The sequence below is a fragment of the Bradysia coprophila genome (assembly GCF_014529535.1).
Source record: "Bradysia coprophila strain Holo2 chromosome IV unlocalized genomic scaffold, BU_Bcop_v1 contig_5, whole genome shotgun sequence".
Classification (NCBI taxonomy): domain Eukaryota; kingdom Metazoa; phylum Arthropoda; class Insecta; order Diptera; family Sciaridae; genus Bradysia; species Bradysia coprophila.
The window spans coordinates 3,925,947-3,949,478 of NW_023503374.1; the positions used below are offsets into that span (position 1 = coordinate 3,925,947).

General features: G+C 35.1%; 1 protein-coding gene and 1 long non-coding RNA gene across 3 annotated transcripts in view; both read right to left on the reverse strand.

The window, feature by feature from the left end:
- The window catches only part of LOC119071713 (pleckstrin homology domain-containing family G member 5), a 148,995-nt gene that overhangs the window by 90,104 nt on the left and 35,359 nt on the right, over positions 1 to 23,532 (reverse strand). Inside the window, exon 1 of one of the 2 annotated variants that reach the window (XM_037176710.1) lies at positions 17,232 to 17,501. The exons of the other annotated variant lie outside the window; for it this stretch is intronic. The gene's annotated coding sequence lies outside the window, so the exon portion shown is untranslated. Of the gene's footprint in view, positions 1 to 17,231; positions 17,502 to 23,532 lie in introns of those variants that run through there. 2 annotated transcript variants of the gene reach the window in all.
- Positions 3,260 to 23,236, reverse strand: LOC119071828. Its single transcript, XR_005086732.1, has 3 exons — positions 22,964 to 23,236; positions 5,541 to 5,546; positions 3,260 to 3,272 (listed from the first exon to the last, which is right to left on the reverse strand). It is a non-coding gene; the product is annotated as an uncharacterized LOC119071828 (long non-coding RNA).

The following is a 23,532-nucleotide window of genomic DNA, read 5'->3' on the forward strand; positions in this document are numbered from 1 at the left end:
ATCTCTCGCACCAAAGTTTTGTTGCGATTGAACTTTTGTTTAGTTTAGTTAGATAGAATCGGATTTTATTTTGAACTGTTAACAATGTCCAGCGGCAGATTTACATTTATAGAACTTGTTAACTCGTCAATTTCACATATTATTTTCATTGTAACCTTGGGAGGTTTTTTTTGAAAAATAACTGACCGAAATCGGAGGCATTTTCCAGTGGAATTTTTTATATGTACCCAGAAAGGTATTCAACCCTAGAAGCCAAAACCACTTTCAAAACGAGCCATCAGAACAGTCGGAGCGTTTGCTTAGAAAGCGCAATAGCGCAATTACGAAGCCCCGTACGACGTTCCTTTCAAATGTAGCAAAAATTTCAAATAGCCCTAAAAATTTAATTTATTGAGTATAAATGCACATAAGGCCTAGTATCGGCCTTAGCCCGATTTTTTTTTCAACAACATTCTATTCGGCCTTCGATTACCTTCCAAATGAAACAAAAATTACGAAAAGGGGGATGAAATTTACTCGAGTTATATGCAAAATACACATAGGTCCGAGTAGTCTTTCACTTCTAAGGCCCTGGCTGACGATCCACTCACTCGATTTAAAAAAAACTTTTTTTTCCTCGATTGGTATTGACCTATTATTTATATTTCCATTGTTTATTTTGCCATTGATATCACCAAAAGACTTTCAATCACTTAGGTAGCCCTATCTTACGAAGGGCCGACCCTAATATGTCCATCTTCGAACTAAGCCTCAATATTTCGACTTTCTTTCAGGGATTTTTTTTTTTTTTTGAAATTGGATTTTATTTACTCAGGATATCAACGTGACAGACAGACTGACAGACACAATTTTTATTGCGGATTACTTTACTTTCCATCTTTTTATCGCTAGTCATGTAAAATACTATTATATTAGGTTCACGATGTGTATTATGACACATGGCCTGTGGCCTCGTGTCATAATTACTCATCTAGAGCCCAATAAAGTACTTTACACATCGGTTGCATAAATTAATTCTAATGACACCCACACGACCTTGCATGGCTGGTGTAACTCGAGAAATTTCTGTAAGAAAGTGCATGTTTTCGGTTTTTGATCACAAGCTTCGAAGAATTTTTCTGCAAGTGGTTTTGACTGCTAGGGTCGAATACGTTTCTGGACAAATATAAATAAGTCCACTGGAAAATGCGTCTGATTTTGGTTTATCTGCTTTTCAAAAGAATCCCTCCGGATTGTGGTGTGACCTAGTCTCTGGAGTCATATTTGATGAGTGGCTTCAATTTGACATAATACAACAAGTTATCTAGTCGGAACCACACCAAACGATTCGAAATATGTTTTTCATCCTCGATTTCATCGACAGGAACCACAAAAGTAAGCGATGTGATCTTACATAGTATGCTCAATCAAATGAAGTAAAAGATTTGCCTTGTCTCGCCGAAAAAAAGAAAACATCGTTTAGCACCAAAAGTCATCGTGACATTTCGACCTCTTCTAGTCTGGGCCTTTAGCAAGGGTTACAACACTTAGACGCGTCAATTATTGTCATACATCAATAGATTGGAATAATTGGGTATTATAAAAATCATTGAGTGAAAAAAAAGATTCTTGTTACGTGGGGAACGGGTTCTTATTCCTCACTTAACGATATTTATTTGTCTTATGCGAAATTTTACTGTAACAGGCAATGCTGCAAGGATTACATTTTTTTATTAATTTTCTTTTTCAACATAAAAAAAATTGCCGACTCATTGTAGGCAAATAATATCAACCCTCCTTAGAAGCTCATACAACAAAAAAGCTACCTTCGTGAAAAATCTGTATAAATCTACGCATTTTTTTTTGCTCTTCTCTTCTTAAATATAATAATATTATGCTTGCGTAAGTGTGGTAAATTTTTCTCATTTTTTTTCTGTCATACTTTAATTCTATATAGACTGGGTAGGGTATATACGAGTGGGAAGTGATGGGGATATATAAATACAAATTCATGCCGAAAGAATGAACCATTCAACCAGCCAGAACATTCCATTAAAATGTTTCGATTTCGGGTGTATAATATTGACAGATAATATTTTATGTTTAACGCTGTTGAATATATGGTGTGTTGTGTGTGTCGCTGTATGAAAGAGGCAAAAAGGTGTAATTTTACGCAATTTGTTTTCAGTAGTAATCCACTTTGTTTTTATGTTCGTTTATTTGTACGCTCTGTTCGGCTTGGTGAGAATGATTGAAGGACGTCTGTTTGTTTGTTGTATTTTTTTTGTTGATGTAATATCGGGGTTAACATTATCGAATTGATTGGGATCGCTTAAATACGAAAATTAGTTTATTGCTAATGAGATTTGTATTAAAGCCAATTTGCTGATGATGTTGCTATAATTTTTCAGTGGATTTTATAAGCCGGTACACGGTACAGTGAATATTAATCACTAAATGAACGTGTTTTGCCTTTTATAACATTGAAAAAGTTGTTGAATTTGGCATTACAATTCAATACATTATTCATCCATCATTGAATATTCGGATACCGGAGTGGGATGAGGCAGTTTTCATGTGAAATATATTCAAAAGCACATTGAATCTGTTATATCTTTCGTTTGAAGCAAGACGAAGTCAATGATGCTGATACAAAATCTTTTACTTCATTTGTTTAACTAAACATTTTCCGATGAAAGACAACAAGGTGAGTTGCTACTTGTAGACCGTTTGTAAGTCGCTTTTCTGCTGTACGTATTTGTGGTTCGTGTGGAAAAAATCACGTTTTCGTGTGATTGTTGACCTTCGCTTAGCCTTGGATAAAACATCTTCACAACAAAAATGGGACCAACTTTTCGTCAATTGTTATGTAAACAACTAATAGTTCAGTTGAATGTATATTTCGGAAGGTTATAAAGATAGCCATCTAATTGAGAACGTACATTTTTCCCTCCAATTTGTCGACCAAAATTTTTTATCAACTGAAATCTCTATACAAAAAGAATTCGATCTATTTACAGTTACTGATGCCCCTAAAGTTTACAAGAGCAGATCGAATCATGAACTGATCGTTCAACACAAAGATCCAATGTAAATCAGTTCTTTACCTTCCAACCTCTTTGTTCTTTTGTTGTCAAATACCTTCATTACACCGTGTCATGGTCGGATGAAAATATACCTTCCAAACGACGGTAATCTGCTAAGTCAAAGTATTACATCTCCTTATTCATATTTCATTCGCACATTGTAAATATCGTCGCTACATCTAAGATTGTGTTTCGTTTAAAGTTTCCCTTCTCTTCAAAGCTTAACCGAACGAACATGAACATGTATCCAATCTTATTATGTTATATACACACCCAAAGCATCAGACAGATTTCGATTTCTTTTTTGTTTTTACATGCCTTGAATGGTCGTTGACGTCAATTTTTTTTATCTCTCCGTAAAATCAATTTTGCATGCTGAAATATATTTACAAAACATTTCTAAGGATTCAATGAAGAATATTTTCGTATATATGCGCGAGGACAAGGACACAATCAAGTTAAAAGTAGCAAAAAAAAACTCAAATTCTCTGACCTTTTCTATCACAAAGAAGATATTCGCAAATACCATGTTTCGACGTATACACACGTAAAAGCAATTCGCTAATGAAAATTGGCGTTTTTATAATAAACTACTAATTAAGCAGACATAAAACCGATGAATAATACTCATAAGATTACATAATCTCTCATCGAATAAACATATTAATGTGAGTTATCCTCGGCGTTGTCTAGATTTTCGACGAGATTCAGCAAATTAAATATTTACGGCTGGAGGGTGAAACAAAACGATTTAACGTGAATTCCGACAAAAAAAACTCCGATACACCGTAACGGAGATAACAATCTTGGAGGAATATTCTTTTGATACTTGAACTGTTAAGGTGTATCATACAAATTCTCTTTTTTTTTAATAATGCAAAGGGTGAAACGTCCACCAGAAACTTCGACGCATAATTTCCCGGCGCTTTTATTGTGAAATAATTGTATGGGCGAAAACATTTCGGAATTATGTAGGTTAATGTTGACGTATTTTCGAGCGTGACATTGTGTGTTTAGGTTACGGTTTTAAGTTTCTTTCTTTTCTTTTTCTTTTTTTTTTGCTTTTTGTTTGTTTTCCCCGTATAATTACTAAAAACAATAAAGGTTGAAATGGCCAGGAAGAGATAAGAAACCTGAAATGTGAAGATTTGTTGGTGAAAAAAACAAATGCTTCGGGATGTTACTTAGGTTAATTTATAGTTCACCGCTTAAAATGAACCATTTCGTAAGTGTTAAGAGTCTAATAAACGTACAAATATTTTTTTTCCCCATTTAGAGGCTGAGCTTTCCTTCAGAGAGATTACGTGATAGATGAATGTAAAATCTAAAAAAAAATCTTTCCAAATTTTCCAAAGATTCCACGTAAAATCGTCTGCATTACTTCTGACACTTACGTATCGGTTGTCACCAATGAAAGCTCGGAAATAAAGTTTCCCCCAGCTCATATATGAGTCATTGTATTTTGCGAAACTTCTGGAAATCACTTTACCATCTCTAGAATTTTTTATGAAGCTTTATTGCTCTAGAAAGTGCTTTTTGAACACACGTAGAAACATGTCAATAATAAAGCATCACATTTATACTTCACCACAGCTTTCTCTTTTGAAATAGCTATTTTCCTAACATGTGTCCTAATAAGATTTTTTCGCAAAATATTTCGGAAAATTGTTAACACGAGTCGTAGCCCAGGTTGACCACACATCATGTGAGTATGATTTCAGTTAAAGAACAATTAGAAACCAGATTTTATGTTGCACTATTTAAATACTTGTGCAACGTGTTGTATGTAGCACTAGTTCTAGGTTAGGACTTGTGCTATAAGGATGAACCTGTGCAAAAAGGTTCATACGCTTTGCAATTAACAATTATCGCTAGCGCTCTCTTTATAACAACAGTTTGTTAAAACCAATACTCTCCCTAGCAAACAAACTCTCAGCTCTCTGTGTCAAATACACACCTTATTTCTTTGTATTCTACATTTCGACTGACTACGCTGTAATTTACATGTAAATTCCAAAGGCTAATTTTCTCACAGATCGAAACAGTGGTCAAACGTGCCTTAATTTCGTACGACATTGCTGCCTGTCTCAGGGATTCGTTGTTGATGTGATGAATGCATTTAGCTTTCGATGGTTACCAATTTAATGATGATTGGTTCATCTTTTGCTCTAACAACTACATCTACAACAACTACACTGCACTTCGTATCTACAGAGGAGTCAAAACACCGTCGTCACATACATGTTGTACGGCTTATAAAGGTTTAAAAAACTTTCCTAAGTTCACATCGTATGAGACACAAAAGTCCACAAAAGTTTATTTAGCTTTTGTGGTGTGGTGGCTTAACCACAGACCGCCACGAGTCTGCAATGATAGTGATGTATTGGAATTTCATTTCGATTATTATTCGCTATACTTGTTCGTGTAGAAATTTATATAGCATTTCTAGAGCATTTTATCTAGTACTACTGTCACCATGGCCTGATGAGAAATGGTATTTTTGAACTGCATAGTAATGCAAAACGTCGAAAGACGTTTTTAGTTTTCTCACAGATCGAAACAGTGGTCAAACGTACCTTAATTAAAGGCTACTTGACACTTTCAACACCTTAATAAAAGCAGTTTGTTTGCTAGAGAGAGTATTGTTAAAACTGTTGAAGTGAAAGATTTCGTATCAAATACTTAACGGTTCTGTAATCAAGAACAGCAAACGATTTGATGATTATATCACGATACGTTCGCTGTGACAATAAGGGTTTTGTTTCCTTCCTAAATGAAATACAAAATTATCCGCTCAATTGAGTTCCTGCAAAACAGCGAAAATTGTACAGCAACTTCTATCTATCAAATTAAGATTCCATTTAGACCGAATCCACTAATTATTACACTTAGAGCGCACGTTCTTGAATAATATCCGCCATGAATATCATTCATTATTTAATCAACTTGGAGGTTCTTGAAGCGACTAAGCTCTTGATGCCAATTAATTTATGTTAACATAAAATTTCGAATTCCTGGCACAATCTTCCAACTTCTTACTGCATTATTAGAAAAACTAACATCACCTGAATGAGTGAATGATGTTGAACAATGTAATAAACAATTTAATAAGGATGAATTTATGACGCGAACAGTATTAACAGCAATAAATTATATGTAATTTCTACCTTCCAGCCGGAAACGAATGTAATATTTCTCGAGAAATTTGAATTTATTTTCATTTTTAATCGTCTCTCTCGTTTCGGGAAAAACGTTCATATGACTCTACGTGATACAACTATAAATGCATGAGGAACGTTTTCATAACAACCGCTCGTTATAAGCAATGTAAATTGGAAATGTAAGTGCAGAGTGCAGATGCAGAATTCTTTATGCGATGCTTGATGGGACTTATGTTTTTTTATGAGAATAAGGTTGGAGAATGACTTGATGTAAAATAATAAATTCAATAACAATTGAAACAATTTAACCGAGGTAATTGAAGGAGAAGAAGACTCAACCACTCAATTATTTTTTAGCCTAAACTTTTGTTTGCTTCTCAGAACTTTCATTAATTATAGCAGTTTCTGTGCTCGTTGAGAAATTGACGTTTTTATACCCTATTTTCTTTACCACATTTTCTGTCCCTGTATAGTATTTACAGGAGGACATGAACAAAAGGTTGGAGAGTAAAAGAAGAGGAATGGAATGGTCATTTACGTGCACAAAAGTTCTTAATACGTTCTTGTGTGTACAAACGAAATTGTGTAAAATCAATTACCCTCATTAGAATTGCCTCCTCCTATCTTAGAGATCGCAACTTTAGAGTTAGGCTGGGAAACCAGCTATCCGACCCCATAACTGTGAATGATGGGGTCCCACAAGGTTCTGTATTAGGACCTCTGCTTTTTATTGTTTTTCTGGCAGAGCTTCCGTCGCATCTGAATACGACTCTAACCGTCTTTGCAGACCATACGAGCACCTTTTCAACCAGATCATCTCAGAGTAGAGCCAAATCTAACGTATATAGCCACCTTTATAGGCAGCGCTATTATCAAATGTGGAAAATTAGAGTGAATGTTGAAAAGTCGGAAGCACTTTTCATTCAGAAATCAAATCGCTTGAATGCCATCAACGAGAATTTTTATACTCTTGAGATGAATGGCTCAAAGATACAATACAAGAAGAGCGTCCGCTTTTTGGGTTACTACGTTCAACCGAATCTCAAACATAATGAACATGTGAATAGAATGCTGATGAAGGTACACACCGGTCTACATAAGCTATACCCTGTCATGAATGCCAATAATGGCATTTCACAAGATGTGAAAGTTAAGATCTATTTGACTATACTGAGACCAGTTCTCACCTACGGGGTGACAGTCTGGCACACTCTACCAAAATATTTGATTAAGCGATTGAAACTCTTTGAAAATAAGTGTCTCCGTATGGCAATGAATTTTAGAAGATCGAGAACGAACTATAAATTCATCTCTACTGACAAATTGCACAAATACACAAGAGTTCCGAGGCTCAACGTTTACCTTGAAGGCATAGCCCGAAAAGCGTTGAATGGAACGTACTTGCATGAGAATCCTGTGATTAGCAAATTTGGAAACTTCAGAAAATTGCTAATTGCGTTTATAAACCTCCTCACTCATTGATAAGAGGGTTACATCCCAAGCTATTATCATTATAGATTTACACACAAATCGAAAAGATTGTTGCATAAGCAAACATATTGAAGTTAAACCCTTCCTTTTCTCTCTAAGAATTTTCTTTCCTTTGTTTGATTTGATTCAACTTAGATTTGAACACTATTTCTGTTGTCTCTTTAGGTTAAGCAAATAACGTAAATACAAAAAAACTAGAAGATTGATTGTTTTTCACTTTTCCTTTTTTCAATCTGCAAGGTGCAAACCTTTAGAAGTTTCTTTAAACGTAAACGTAGAGTAAATTTTCTTTTCTATTGAATTTTTCAAGGCCAAAAAGTGGCTATTATGATACGAAAGTGTCAAAAAATTTCATGTGTAAAGAATTTTGATTTGAATAAACTAAATTGACAAGAAAAAAAATTACCCTGAACATATCATGAGTGTAACAGACGTCAGCTGTTATCGAGAACGACGACAGAAATAAGAGATGAAATCTGGCTAACGTTCTCTTCTATAGCCAAAATATAACCAAACAGTGAAACTAAAGACGTAATAGATTTCGCCTTTATTAAACGTTAAACGATACTTCAAACAAAGGAAGTAACAGATTAAATCGAAAATTTAATCGAACATTTGCTGTGTTAACTTCGTAAAGAAAATTACAAATTTATTGGATTTTTTTCCCTTTTGTGACTATCTATTGACTCCGATAAATCGCTCTACCGTCAATTTTAACTAATTTTAGATAGAGTATACCGGGAAGCATCTGACTATATATAATATTTGGACTCATTTTCATCGTAATCTGACATTAGATATACTCGTCAGCTATTATTACACCAAACATACAGTCTACATTACAGAAAAGTTTGTGCGAAACAGATTCCAAAGGCTATTCATTCTCATTATAATAACTTCTGAACGGGAATACGTGCAGATAGCAGCGCACCGTGAAGTACACATAGCTAATTTCAGATAAAAACCGATTTTACCAACAATGTAACATGCACATTTTAATCAACAGCAGGTATATTACAATCTGCCATGGCGTTGTGGCGTAAAAATAAGCCATGAATGAAATCGTTTTCAATGCGAATGAATGTTCATCCCCGCATGAATCTCATTAAAAATTTTGTTAAATTGATAAAAGTTTTTAATATCCATGGTGATGCACATAATCGACTATCAGGTGCCGTAAAAACAATTTGCTCGAAAGGGCATGTTCATTAATTGTGGAATTTATTTGCATAATACGTAATTGGGACAGCATGATGGATAGCATAACGATTTATTACAGCAAGAATGCTGAGTTGAAAATAGTGAAACGGTGAAACACAAGCTGGCATAGGAATTGAAAGTCGTTTCTTCCGACGAATTATTTAGAGCTTCATAAAATCGAACGCACTGAATGACAAAGCCTAGGTAATCGTTTTCTTTGTTTGAATGTTAGCCTATCGCTAGAGCTTGTCCTTAGTATATGTGCCTAGTGAAAAATACAAGGCATCATGTGGAGACATAACAATCATTCAATGGGTTCGTTCCTACATATATTTGCGGCTTGTTTTAAACGAGAATTTGACATTCTGTCGTCACGTTAACCACATTAAAAAGATGATTCGTTGAACGCTTGAACGCCCTTTTGTTTATAGTATTTGTTTACCAATTTTGAATTCCACTTGCAGTGGGAATATGACGCAAGTCCTTTTATCCACTAACAAAGAAACTGATATCAGTTGGGGTGACGCTTGCAGCTTCGATACGCAAAAACAAATGCGTCAAAATCGGCAGATGATGAGAATAGTGTAAACAACTGATTCAAAAAATTGGCAATTAAAAATCATCTGCCGATTGTGACGTATTTGTTTTTGCGTGTCGAAGCGTCAGCCCCACCGATGTAATTTTTCTGTAAAAGGATAAAGGTTGGTTGGGCGATATCAGTTCTATTGTGTTCCGTCATCTTTTCTGTTAAAACATAGGGCTTTGGAGACCCGTACGAAAACACTGAAACGTGTGTAGATTAGAATCTAAAACTCTTTAAAGTCTTTGAACCGAACTTTTGATTTTCTATAATTTCCGAGATAGAACCCACATAGCTCCCATTAAAAACGCTCATAGCAACTAGATCTCTATAACTTTGTCTTTTAAACGTGCTTTCAATCTGTCATTTTCGAGTAATGGGTAACGTAGCTTAACAGCTTAAAACGCTCATAACTCAGAAATTATAAAATTTTATGAAAATTCCTTCAAAGTAGTTTCTTAGACTTACGTACACCGTATACGGTACACATCCTGAAAATTTCAGACAAATCCACCAAGTAGTTGAAAAGTTCCACGTAACAAAGGTTACAAATTGAAGTTAGGTTTGGACAACCAAACTGCAGAAATAAAACGTAGAATTGGTCTTGCATAAGCAGCTCTCGGAAAACTCAGGTTAATTTTCAAAAGCAAAATGAACAACAGTCTGAAACGTAAAGTGTTCGGTACGTGTGTCGTTTCTGTGCTCACATATGGAGCGAAAACGTTAACGTTAACAAAAGCTTCCGAAAATAAACTAGAAGTGGCACAAAGAGCCATGGAACGGAGTATGCTTGGAATTACGCTCAGAGATAGAATGACCAATCAATGGATTCGACAACGAACAAAAGTCGTTGATGTCATGGAAAGAATAGCATCTTTAAAGTGGAGCTGGGCGGGACATATTGCAAGAAGGATGGACGATCGTTGGACCAAAAAGATCATGAACTGGAGACCACCTAAAACAAGACGTAGAGGTAGACCACCAGAGAGATGGAATTATAGTATAAAGCGAACGAAAACAAGTGGCGACGGATCGTTTGGAATGGAAGCGAATTGGGGAGGCCTACGCAGTGGATAGAAACAGGCTGAAAAAGAAGAAGAAGAAGAACAAAGGTTGGTAAAATTCATTAATTTCAAAAGGTATGAAAATCCGTTTCTTCATACAAATTTCCAAAATTTGAAATTTAATATCTTGGCCAAATCGAAACCTATTTTAACGTGTGAGAGCCACTCGCATGGACGATTACGAATACAACACTTTGGGGGTAGTATGAGCAAAGGGGGAAATTCAAAAAGTTCGTGTATAATATGTTCCTCACCTATGGTCCATCTGTTATCGATAACGAAGACAAAAAACTAGCGATGAGCTCAGGCTTTATATAGCAAAACATCTAGTGAAACTGAAGAAGTACAAGATTTGGTACAAAAGGTGTAAGAGATTTGATGCATTTTAACATTATGCAACGTTTCTAAGAGATTAGGTCAACTTCGGAGAAAATTATGTAAAGACAGAAATAGAGCAAACAATAAAGTTTACCGTAAAACCAAATAAACGACAAGGTAACTTACACGATATACTTACATCTGGTATATCGTACTCAACCTGAATATATATATATATATCAAACATCGCAAGGAAAACTATTAAGAAAACAAAGTTTACCAATCAATTTAAAAGGATCCTACACTTCAATCTATATAAACCACCAGAATGTTCCACTTAATCGCATAACTCATGCAATATTGTATCTTCCCACAAAGCCACAGTACTGACGGTTGGCATGGTATATTTATCGTAGGTACATCATGTGTATGTTAGCTTTGAGGTATAGTTGGCAACCGATAAACAACAACTTTGGTCAAAAGTTTTCTTTTCTTTTTCTTTTTAAAAATGGATCAAAAAAAAGAAGTGTATGCAAAGCAAGTGTATAACACAACATCCTACTTCAATTTATTAGAACAATAACACAGGCATAACACCTAGTGTATGGTGCAGTTCAAAACATCAAAAGTTTTCGTGGATTTTCATTTTTCCATGCGAATTTACATTCTGTTTATATGGGGGTCGAACATGAAATAGAAATGCCATTTCATAAATCTTTAAAGTGCCTTCTATTCACTTACAAATCCAACATGGGCTGGTGTTAGTTTCTGTATTCGTTTTTTTTTTTTCGTCTTCATACAAAGTTGTATTAAAATAAATTTCCCTTTTCTGACGTATAATTCCCTATAAAAGCAATTTAATAAGGAAAATACGACTCCGTATTTTTCCACTTTTTTGTGTGCTGCCTCCCTTGCATTATGCTTACTTTTCGGCTTTCGTTCATAGAGTTATAAACGGATTGATGTGAAGTAACCTTTCTTTCTCTCTCTCTCTCTCCCTTCCTCCAACGTATAGCCACTATAGTACAATGACAGTGTTGAATATTGTAAGTGGTTTAATTCATAGAATATTTCGAAAGTTTGAACTGTTCGCACGTAATGTACAGTAAAAAGTGTAGTTTGTATATTGTGTGTAGCACAGTCGACATCGAAACGCTCAGTGAATTGAAAAAGGAAATGGACATAAAATTTAGCTCTACTAGAGTGTGTTTCAAGTTTCCCTTTGAGTTTTTGTACATTACACTCTGTTTTGTTTGTTGCTATCATGATACTTTTCGGTGATTTTTTGTTTTGTTTTAAATTGAGTCACCAGCACCAGATGATATCTAGAAAGATTATGGTCCACAGATTTTCGTTTTTGTTTTTCAACAATGTTGTACAGAATCCATTGTTCTCTATGAGAGACAAATATAGAGGCTGACACGATCGTCTTGTTTTGCAACTTGATATGCGAGACAACAAGGGCAACAGAGTTGCGAATAAAGTTTCACATCTCATTATTCCGAAGACACCGTACGCCAGACGATACAAATCGTAGGAATAAGGAAAAGCTACGACCCATTTTTTGGGCGGGTCAGGTCCCTTGACTTACTGATTCATTTTTTCAATTCATTCATTCATTCATTTTGTCGATTGTTAAAATATCTTAAAACTGATTTGCTTTCTCAGAAATTTTCAGAATAAATAAAGTGAACTATGTCTTACATTGGGACAGGTAAAATGGCACACGGTGCCAAAACAACGCACTTTTCAACTATACATACAGGGTGAACCTGCACGATTTCGTTACTTAAATTTTGTTAGAGGAGACATTCAGTTGTTGACAGGGTAGGGAAAGGTAGCATTGTCTGCGAAGTTTTGAAAAATTGATTTCGAAAATATGATATTGCCAGATTCCCCGAAACACTGACATTTTCAAACGATCGTAAGTCCTGCTGTCTGCTATAAAAGGCGTTGAAAAAATTTCTTGCTTACAGAACAGAATTGAAAGGTTTTTTGAAATCCGTTGATGATTACTTATCGTGTTATCAAGGAATGAACAAAGTTTGACAAACATTTTAGAGTGTTCATCATCCGTCCGACCCATGAATTTCAGTCAATAGAATAACGCATACCTTTTCTTGGAAGGAACAGAGACACTATCATTCTCTTTTCGTTATATAATAAATTAATTGGCTTGATATTAATAGAATTTTAGTTGTTACAATGGACGTGCAGCGAAATTTCCATCGGAAAATCTTAAACGTAATACCCTTGAACAAGAAAGATGTAAAGTCTTTTTCCCAGAAATTATTACATCTTCTCGAGCTTTTAATAAAAATAAAAACTAGTTTTGAGTATCTGAGAGAATAGCTCATGCCAAGTCCTATTAACACAACAAAGCCAAGGGAAAAAAATGGAACAACAATGACAACGATTGTAAGAGATATACCCTGAGGGTAGTAGAAGTTTCCAACAAAATAAAAAAATAAAATTGAAAATAACTTACTGTTCAATGACAGGTTTATTTCGTACAAAGTTTTTGCAGAAAATGCGAAAAATGTCTTTGTGATAAACAATTGAGAAATTGGTTTGAAATACACTTCGACTGATTCGTAAATAATGACCCACTCAACTAGGAAGAAGGGGATCGGAATGGCGCTAAGCAACTATTTGTGGCTTTTTGTGATTTGTTGTGTGTGTGTACACAAAAAGCAAATAGTTTAATCTCTGTCAATGTAACCCATTCCACGAAAGTCTGCTGAAAGCAATACCAATTTTCACAAACTGGTGGGTTAGTCGTGGGTTAAAATATCTCAATTTTGAATTTTTTTAATCAAAACAAAGAAGTTTCCGAATAGAATTGTCGTTTGACTTTATTTCTTGATTTGTTTGTTGAACGTTATTTTACATGAAAATGTTCCGACTATCGTATGTATAAGATACATGCAAGGACTCAAGAAATGTCTCATACGACATTATATAATAGTAATTTATGCAACAACAATCGTATGAAGGTATGTTATCGCACTATATGTCGATTGTCAACCCGAGGCGAAGCCGAGAAGCCGAAAATTTTTCCGTGTAAAAATATGTTGCATTTTTTTATGATTCGCTTAACATGTCCGTGTATAAAGTAAGGACTAGTCTTCTTACATTAGGAATAGTTTAGCCACTGTATATTGAGACATGGCAGATGTTAACTGATTTTGTTGTTGTTAACATTTGTATTGCACTAAAGTCTCTCAGGGTTGTGACAGTGAGTGACAGCCTATGTGAGAGAGGTTTTGTTGTGTATTTCAATGAAATGTTCTATCGTTAATAAACATATGTTTACGATTACTAGCTGAAGAAAAATGAATCAATTTAAATACGTAAGAGTTTCTAACCTCAGCATTTTAGAGTACGGAAAAAAACGTATCGCACTAGAGCGATAAAGTTTTTTTCGCACTATAAAACTTACGTGCAATCTTCTTCATTACATTACGTTATTAAAACAGGAGAGAGATTACGGCTGCATTTCTCTATTCTCTTCTCTATACTCTACCATCAAATCTGTGCACAGAAATTGCACAAAATGTGTATGCAGCCGTAATCTCTCTCCAGGCAAGAAACAGTTCAATTCCGTCCTAGAATTGCATAAAAGAAATTTTTGCTTTGTAGATTAGTTTTTAGATCTTCAATGTGGATTTAAATGTAAATTTTCAATTTATTTTGCAGATTTAGAAAACTCTACTCAGGCCTTGTGTTTAAATTCATTTCTATATTCCTTTATGTGGGTAGGTATCTTGTGTTTGTAGTCGATGTGTTTTTAATCGAATAAAAAGCGTGATATACTCGTTTCAAGCCGGAAGGCAAATTAAAGATTTTTGACATAAATTAGAACAAGGAAAGCTTTCCTCCTCGATTTGAGATGTCATAAAATGTTTGATTTTTCTCAAGAAGAAATGTTTGTTCGAGAAAATCATCGAAACCAGTTCATTTCAGTGTCTAAACATACATTTCAGCGAAAAGCGAATTCATCTTACATTCCACACGCACTTTACATCGTGCATATTTGCAGGCGAACGTAATCGTAAGAGAACACCAACCGAAAACCTTTACTTTGTGTCGAGTGTATTTTGTCGTTTTATTTTAATTAAAAGCTCTGGCAATGTTATTTTTGCTTCTCAAAGTGTCTATTGAACGAACAAAAATACAATAAAAATGTAAATATGAAAAAAAATAATATTTTATATGACTTGCAGAGTATGCGTAACGTTATTTTCTTGATAAAATATTTTTGCCCCAGTATTTAAAAGTTTTTTAATATAAAATTGAATAACAAATAAATAGTCTTTCGCTTCAAACCTTCAAGGACTATACGAGAGTGGAATAAATTTTTGCATCAATATGAAATATTAGATATTTTTGTTGCCTGGCATGGACTGTTCCAGATACTATAAGAAAACATTGCGAAGTTTTTCAGAATGTTAGAAAGCATGAAAGAAATTTTTTAATCGTAAATATACTCACACACAGGGTCAGGTACCAAAATACCTTAGTACGTGATCTACACGTACTGAGGTGATAATCTTTCGTATTGCTAGTGTGTAACGTTACGAAATTTTCATCAGACCTTTAACTTCTTTTGTTTAAAATTCCAATAAAAAATCTTGTACTTCATTAGATTAAACATATATTTCATTATAAAAGAACTCATTTAACGGTTAATCGGTTGTTTGTGTTGTCGTTGTTGTTTATAGCAGATGACGAAAAATTTTCAGGTCCAGTTGTAATTGTGTAATTCAAAACACTCAAAGGTGTAAAATGTAAAGCCGGTGTAAAGAGGCCAATCCTTAAGAATGAGTGCACTGATCTCTCGTGCTAAATCACAATATCAGCGTTAAAACTCATTTCCCAGTAGCTTAGTGAGTAAAATAACTTTGTTTTTGAACAAATTTTTGAACAAAAAGTTCCAACCAAGGACAACATCTACTAACAAATGGCTGAATGAACAAACGTCATTATAGTGGACAATATTAATCCATACTCCAAAAGTGTTGGTCTGAGACTAGGTCAAGTCATAGGAAAACTTGTCATTTTTCTGTCGACTTATGTGCTTTAATGGTGAAGGATTCCTCTGAAAAACAGAAGACCGAAATCGGACGCATTTTCTAGTGGATTTTTTGATTTGTGCCTAGATAGGTATTGCTCCCCAGAAGCCAAAACTACTTTCAAAAAAATTCTTCGAAACTTTTGTTGCTGGTAAGAGTTCATCAAAAACCGAAAACATGCAAGTTCTTACAAAAATTTCTCCAGTTACACGAGCCGTACAGGGTCGTGTGGGGTGTCAATAGAAAGGTAATTGCATGTACTTCCGGGGCAAATATGGTCTTATTGGGTTTAAAATTCATCTACACTGAGATATGTGCAGTTGAAGTTTTCAACCGAAAAAAGACTGAAAACTTACACTTTTCTTACAGAAATTTCTCGAGGTACACGAAACGTACATGGTCGTGTGGGGTGTCATTAGAAAGGTAATTACTGTTCTGTAATTAATGTGCTACGTAGAATGTATTTGGAATAAAGACTATTTCATTTCTTTACGTTTCGTGTACCTCGACAAATTTCGGTCTTCTGTTTTTCAGAAGAATCCCTCGGTACGTGCTTAGGACTAACTTTTTTTCAGTTGACAATGAAATTGTGTTGTTGAATTGCTTGTGCTGAGATATGGACGTGTGTATTTTATCAACAACAGTCCGAAAATAGTGTATTGGGCACCGTGCTCCACAAAGTCGATTTTTTAAGCACTATTACCGGAAACAAAACCAAATCTATTGCCAATGCAAAGGCAACGCAAACGCAACAAAAGGTTACATGGAGGGTGAGTTTACATTATCTATCAATGAATTTTAGTCCCAAAATCAATTTTGTGAATGCGATTACGAATTGTTGTTGCGAAAGAATTAATTTCGTTTGGTTGATTCAACATTCTACTTTCAACAACGTTAGCTTGCATTCCTGTTCTGTAATTTGTAAATTGGCTGGATGGGGTATTAGTATTTTAAGTAAAAATGATAAGATGTGTGTTCAATAGTACCCTTTCCCCTACTCATGTTTATTGCAAAGGCAATTTTTTGAGAATTGTGGAAAACATTCCAATCGGTAATCAATCTAGTGATACGTCGAAGGTCTTTATTAAGTGTTGTTCGACCTGTAATTGCTTCATTTCCATCAGTGAAAATTCTCATCATTCAATTCATTTTTTAAAAGCCAATTTCATAACATTACCAGTATAATACGATACCATAACGAATTCAAAATGTTTTCCAATAAAAAATTGTTCATATGAATTGCATGTGAATAAAAAAAAACAGATCGAAACACTTACAACTATTTACTATTCTGGTCATAGTTTCCTATCATGTACACTGTGCCATGAAGTACATGAGCGCGTGCAAATTTAAATAAATCCAATTTGTTGGTATTGAATAAAAATCAGTTGCGATAGTCATCAGAGCAATGAATTTTATTTCGATGGAATGTTTCATACTCTTTTTTATGTTTGCCAATTTATTTGAACTGTTACACGTTCATGCATGCATTGGGGTGTAGCGTTATTCCTCCACAAATCTACAGTAAATAAACTGCATTTTTTTCAATTAAAACTTCTTTTTTTTGTTTGCAACTTTTGTATCATTCAATTCAATAAATAATATTTTGATCAATCATTATGGTTATATGTACAGAGCACAATCGAAATTATCATTTTTCACTTCGAACACGTTTTGATTTATTTATCAAATTTTTTGTTTTATTTTTAGAACCGAATTTGTTATTTGTTTGTTTCTTCTTCTAAAAAAATGTATTCAAATAGCATATCCCGCAATTTATTTTTGCGATCTACTAAAAATCTTCATCGCCGCAAAACGACTGCCTCTTAAAAACAATAAAACATAAATCAACCGAAGCTTCAAACCGAATAAATCAAAATAATAGAAAAAAAACCGAAACACACACTTTAGAGTTTCAAAACAATAAACAGCTTGACTCGAATATATACAAAATAAAAAGTGTCACCATGGGTCGGTATATTCGTTTGGATTTTTTGAGAACACGTCTATATGGAACTCGACCATAGAATAAACTGAACAGGGTTGGAAAGTTTTTCTATCCATTCAACCCCGTCGTAGTTTTCGGATAAAGTCGGCACATTTTCCCGAAAACGATTTTCATTCAAATGTGGGGTAAGAAAAGCGTGCATAATGTGCAAAAACTCATCCAACTATATTATACGTATACCAAGTGGGATATACCACGCTGCCAAACAGACGATTTATAACTATCTAAATTCTCTCCAAAGTTGAAAGCGTCGATATTCTTTCAGGTTCATAGTTGTTTTGTTCAATACACCCAATTGTGCCTCGTCCGTATAATAACAAGAAGCTAGGGAGATTTTTAGCGTATGATACCCGCTCACAAATGGTATGTTGTTATATCTATTTCTGTTTCTTGATATCCGATATTTATATGAACACTATAACCCACGACCACTTTACAAATATTGTGTGTGGCATCGTATATAGACTCTGGTTCGGTTGTTGTTGTTTTTTTTGCACACGAGTCGAGTCATATTAGGCCAAACAACAATTGATAAATTTGTTCGTCTCATGGATAAAACTAATAAAAGTCGTTATTGTAGTTAGACCATTTTATTTTCATTTATATTGACGATTGTGTTTTCGTTTTTTGCTTTTTTATTTGATTTCAATTTTCTTTTGTGGCGGTCATTGTAACGAGAATATGGGGCCATCATGATCGATATGGTTGCTGAAGTGTTATTAGTTGTCATACCGTCTCTGATGAGTGTATATGGGTAGTATTAATGGGGAGTATATTATAGCGAAAGTGGAATTTTAATTTGTTTTCCATTGTTCGAAATTGACTTCATTTGAGTGTAGAGAGGGTGTAAAGATAGCGAATAAACCACGAGCGGTGAAAATTAATCAATGAATTAAAACTGACTTTCTGATTATACTCGTGCTAAATTGTAACATTTTGCTTCGAGAAGACATTGTTGTTCTGAGAAAATGTAATTTTGTTGACAGATTCTGTTGTGTGTAATCCTTTGCAATTACGTGTTTTGTTCTATATGCGATATCTAATGGATTTTATTTAGATGTACACATTTGTCTGCGCTGGGTTCACTTATGCTACACAGCAAAATAGGTAGAACGAAATAACGATAGGCTTAAGTTGTTTAAAAATGTTGTGCAAAAATTGATTGTGTTTCGTGTGGAAAATGAAGCTAGATCTAGAGTCACATTAATAATGAAAAATATGACATCTGAGCCGTTCAGCAGTTTACGAAGACCTAGTAGAAAAATAGAAGTTTTCATACAGAGAGACAACATACGCATACGATTGTTCAATTGTGAATATAGTAATTAGGTTCAACCTGACAGGTTACTTGATAGTTTGTCCTTTCAACTCATGTTAGGGTCAGATTGGTTTTCCAAAATTAACTGACCTGATCTGAACTTTCAGGAAATATTGAATATTGTCAGTACAGTTTAGTAGCTGGATTCTCGGTGGTACTAGATTCATAGTTGGGAGCGTTAAATGCAATACGCCTCTTCTTCGCTATTTGTACAAATACTTTGTTAAAGGATAAGCTCTCTAGATCCTAAATAAATCCCTTGACAATAAAGTTTGTCGATTTACCTCTAGGATCCAAAGAAACTTCTTTAAATTACACTTTGTAGGATAATAAATTCCTTAAAATGGAACCAAACTCCTTTCTACATCTTGTGAAAAGTCAAGTTCCTTCAGATCATCGTGGAAAGAATTAATTTTATTTTAGAAGCAACGATGACTTTAAAACTGTCATAGTGTCTTAATCACGATTAAAGTGCCTAATATGCGAAGAGCCAGAGTTGCATAAAGTCCTTAATCAAACAATGTGTGTTTCGAACAAGTTCATTGTTTCATCTTCAAGTCACGGGTTGTCGAGACGACGACTATCAAAATAAAAGATAAGCTCTGGGTAGTGCGACTAATGAGGTATCGAACGGTGTAAAGTAGTTTTGACGGAAATTGTAAATTTATCGGGAATAATAATTCTCCGAAAATTGTAACTCACGGGAACCGGTATTGAATGGTAAAAGTTTAAACAACATGACAACATACCTATCGATCTGTTTACATGTAATAGTTATTAATTGGAGTGTTTGTCTGGTAGAAGCTACAAGATGTGATGAAACGGATTAAATTTTCATGAAACTAAATAAGTTTACAAAATAGAATTGACGGCTGAGATGAGCACAGAATAATTACGAGATTAATGCGATTGATGCAGTTGGTCTAAATTGAAAATAGAATAAATGACTGACATAAAATTTGATAAAGTTTGAACTATGGCTAGACCGGCAATCAAATTGCTCTATTTATATTAAAGATTTTTCCGCAAACGTTAAAACCGAATAATGAGGGGTGAAGTTTCTTGTCATAAAAGAAATTATCATTCTAATAACGAGGTCAAAAATGCAAAAAAAATATTTTATATTATTAGGCCAACCAAAAATTTCTTACGGTGTAGAAGGAGGAGAAGGTGGTAATTCTATATATTCACTTGAGATTTTAGGCTCACCGATTTTCGAATTAGGTTTGGAGAGGATGTTTTCGTCTAAGATTGAGTCGATTAGTTTTATGTGCGATCATTTGAAGTTGATGGATATTCATCCTGCTTTGTGTATTTTTAGGAAGTCCTTGATTAGCTGTAGGTTTAATTATCTCTTGCGCTCTTGTAGATCTTTCTTATTGTTAGATAAACTAAAAGCTGTAGACGAGATCTTCCGTTCTACACTCGAAGTATTACTAATACGAAGGTGGATGGGTTTTCGTGGGATCAGGCTTCGCTGCCTTTATCCTTTGGAGGTATGGGTATTAGGAAAGTAGAGGATCTGGCATTGCCAGCATATTTGCTTTTGTATATTCATCATCAAGATATTCAAGATTTTATTCCAGATAATGATGCCCATAAGAAAGTGCAAAAGAATTGGGACCTACCGAGGATCAAAAGTAAATTTTCGGAAATGTTTGATTCTAGTGAGCCAACCGCTCGTGCTCGACTGCTTGCGTCATCTACTAAAGAATCTTCAAAGTGGCTGCAAGTAGTTCCATCGAGTCAGTTAGGCTTATTATTGGATAACAATTCTGCACGAATTGCTGTTGGTCTTCGTCTGGGTTGTCAATTATGCGAAGAACATAAATGTCTTTGCGGTAAAAACGTTAAGAAGGATGGCTTACATGGTTTATCTTGCAATAAAAGCGGAGGATGGATTCCTGGACATGACGAAGTTAACAAAATCTTTTCTCATGCATTTTCTTCTGCAGGGTTTCCGAATTTAGTACAGCCTCCGGGAATTTCTAGAGATGACGGGAAAAGACTGGATGGTATGACTCTAATTCCATGGAGTCACGGTAGACCTATTTTGTGGGATGTAACCATTAGAGACACCCTAACCCCTTCTTATGTTAATCAGTCATCCAAAAAAGCTGGTTCGATTGCTGATAATGCCGAAAGATTTAAACACAATCATTACATTTGTTTAAAAGATAATTATTTATTCACACCTATTGCTTTTGAATCACTAGGTAGCATGGGTCCTGAGACAAATACATTTATAAAGAAATTGGGATCATTAATGCAACAGGCTTCTGAGGAACCGCGCTCTATGGACTACCTGCTACAGAAAGTTTCCATTGCGATTCAACGAAGAAATTCTAGTTGCATTTTAGGGACCTTGGGACGTAATAGAATTGATGATTTTTATTTATTGTAAATATTTGTTTTTTGAAAAGATCGTTTTTATACTGGTTGCACTTTGCAGCCTTTTTTTCGCTTTTAATAAAGAAAATGATTCAACGAAATATTATAATCCATAAAGGGTATAGTGATAGTCATGTGGTTCTCATCGAGGAAGATCAGTAAAATATTAACTGACTAATCAGTGCTTGAGCGCGTGTGCAAGTAATGTGTATCCTTGGTATCTGGGATACCGGGAAATTTTTTGGCCGATAACCGGGATACCGGGAATTCCACCAAAAGAAGACGTAGAAAAAAATTCGAGAATTCGAACTAACCGGGAAATTAAATTCACCGGGAAATCGAAATTGACGGGAAATCGCAATTGATGGGAAATCATACTGACCGAGTAAACGAAATCACCGGGAAATCGAGCTCACCGGGAAATCGTAATAGACGGAAGGGAAGTAAATATTTTGCTGAGAAGTCCGAAATAGAATGTACAAAAATTACCGATGCTGAACGTCATAAATATAGGGTTATAGTCAGAGCACGGTGGGGCTGAACGAACTTTAAATAAACATGTCGACTTCCATCTCGGTTCTTTTCATAGCTGAGTTAGGGGAGGCGTGTACTATCCAAAGGCACATGTTGCGGGCGCAACAGCTGAGCCGTTTCTGAGAACTAGGAATATCGTCGCCTGGCTCCGCGGAAGTTGCTGGAGCAGTGTTTGAAACTGGAATCGGTAGAGGGAAAAATTCTAAGAACAACCATGTAAAAATTATTGCTCTCGGTCATTTGGTCGCATAGCAATAGAAGCTGAAAGTCGAAAACTCCACCTCTTCAAGGGGTGATTCCTCCTCGACGAAGTTCTCGATCCAGCACTTTAATAGCGTTTCTAGACAAGGTTAATGTGCTCTTTCGAGAGGCAATAATTTTTTTTTGAAAGTGGTCTCTTTTGGTACATTTTCAGAAAAGTCACTTTTTTGCTACCCTTGGTGAACTTTGGCTACTCCCATACCTTGCCGGTTGATGTATTTCAACACGACATGCCTTCTAACAGTTAGCCTGAAGTCTAAGCTTTCCAATGATACCAAATATGCCATGTATGATGCTTAGCAAGAACTGTTTATGATAAAGATTTTGCAACGAGGTCGGGCTACTAGCAAATTTAGGGTCATTGAAAACGAAATTTCTATTTTTATGTTTATTAGGCAAAATAGGCAGATATTAAACAATGGATAACTCACGTAAGTCGATGAGAAATAACTCAAAGACATTAATTTGTAATATTTGTAAATTTCGTTTTCAATGACCCTAAATTTGCTAGTAGCCCGACCTCGATGCAAAATCTTTATCATAAATAGTTCTTGCTGAGAATCATACATGGTATATTTGGTATCATTGGAAAGCTTAGACTTCAGGCTAACTGTTACAAGGCATGTTGTGTTGAAATACATCAACCGGCAAGGTATGGGAGTAGCCAAAGTTCACCAAGGGTAGCAAAAAAGTGACTTTTCTGAAAATGTACCAAAAGAGACCACTTTCAAAAAAAAATTATTGCCATTCGAAAGAGCACATTAACGTTGTCTAGAAACGCTATTAAAGTGCTGGATCGAGAACTTCGTCGAGGAGGCATCACCCCTTGAAGAGGTGGAATTCTCGACTTTCAGCTTCTATTGCTCTGCGACCAAATGACCGAGAGTAATAATTTTTACATGGTTGACCTTAGAATTTGTCCCTCTACCGATTCCAGTTTCAAACACTGGTGCAGCAACTTCCGCGGAGCCAGGCGACGATATTCCTAGTTCTCAGAAACGGCTCAGCGGTTGCGCCTGTAACATGTGCCGTTGGATAGTACACGCCTCCCCTAACTCAGCTATGA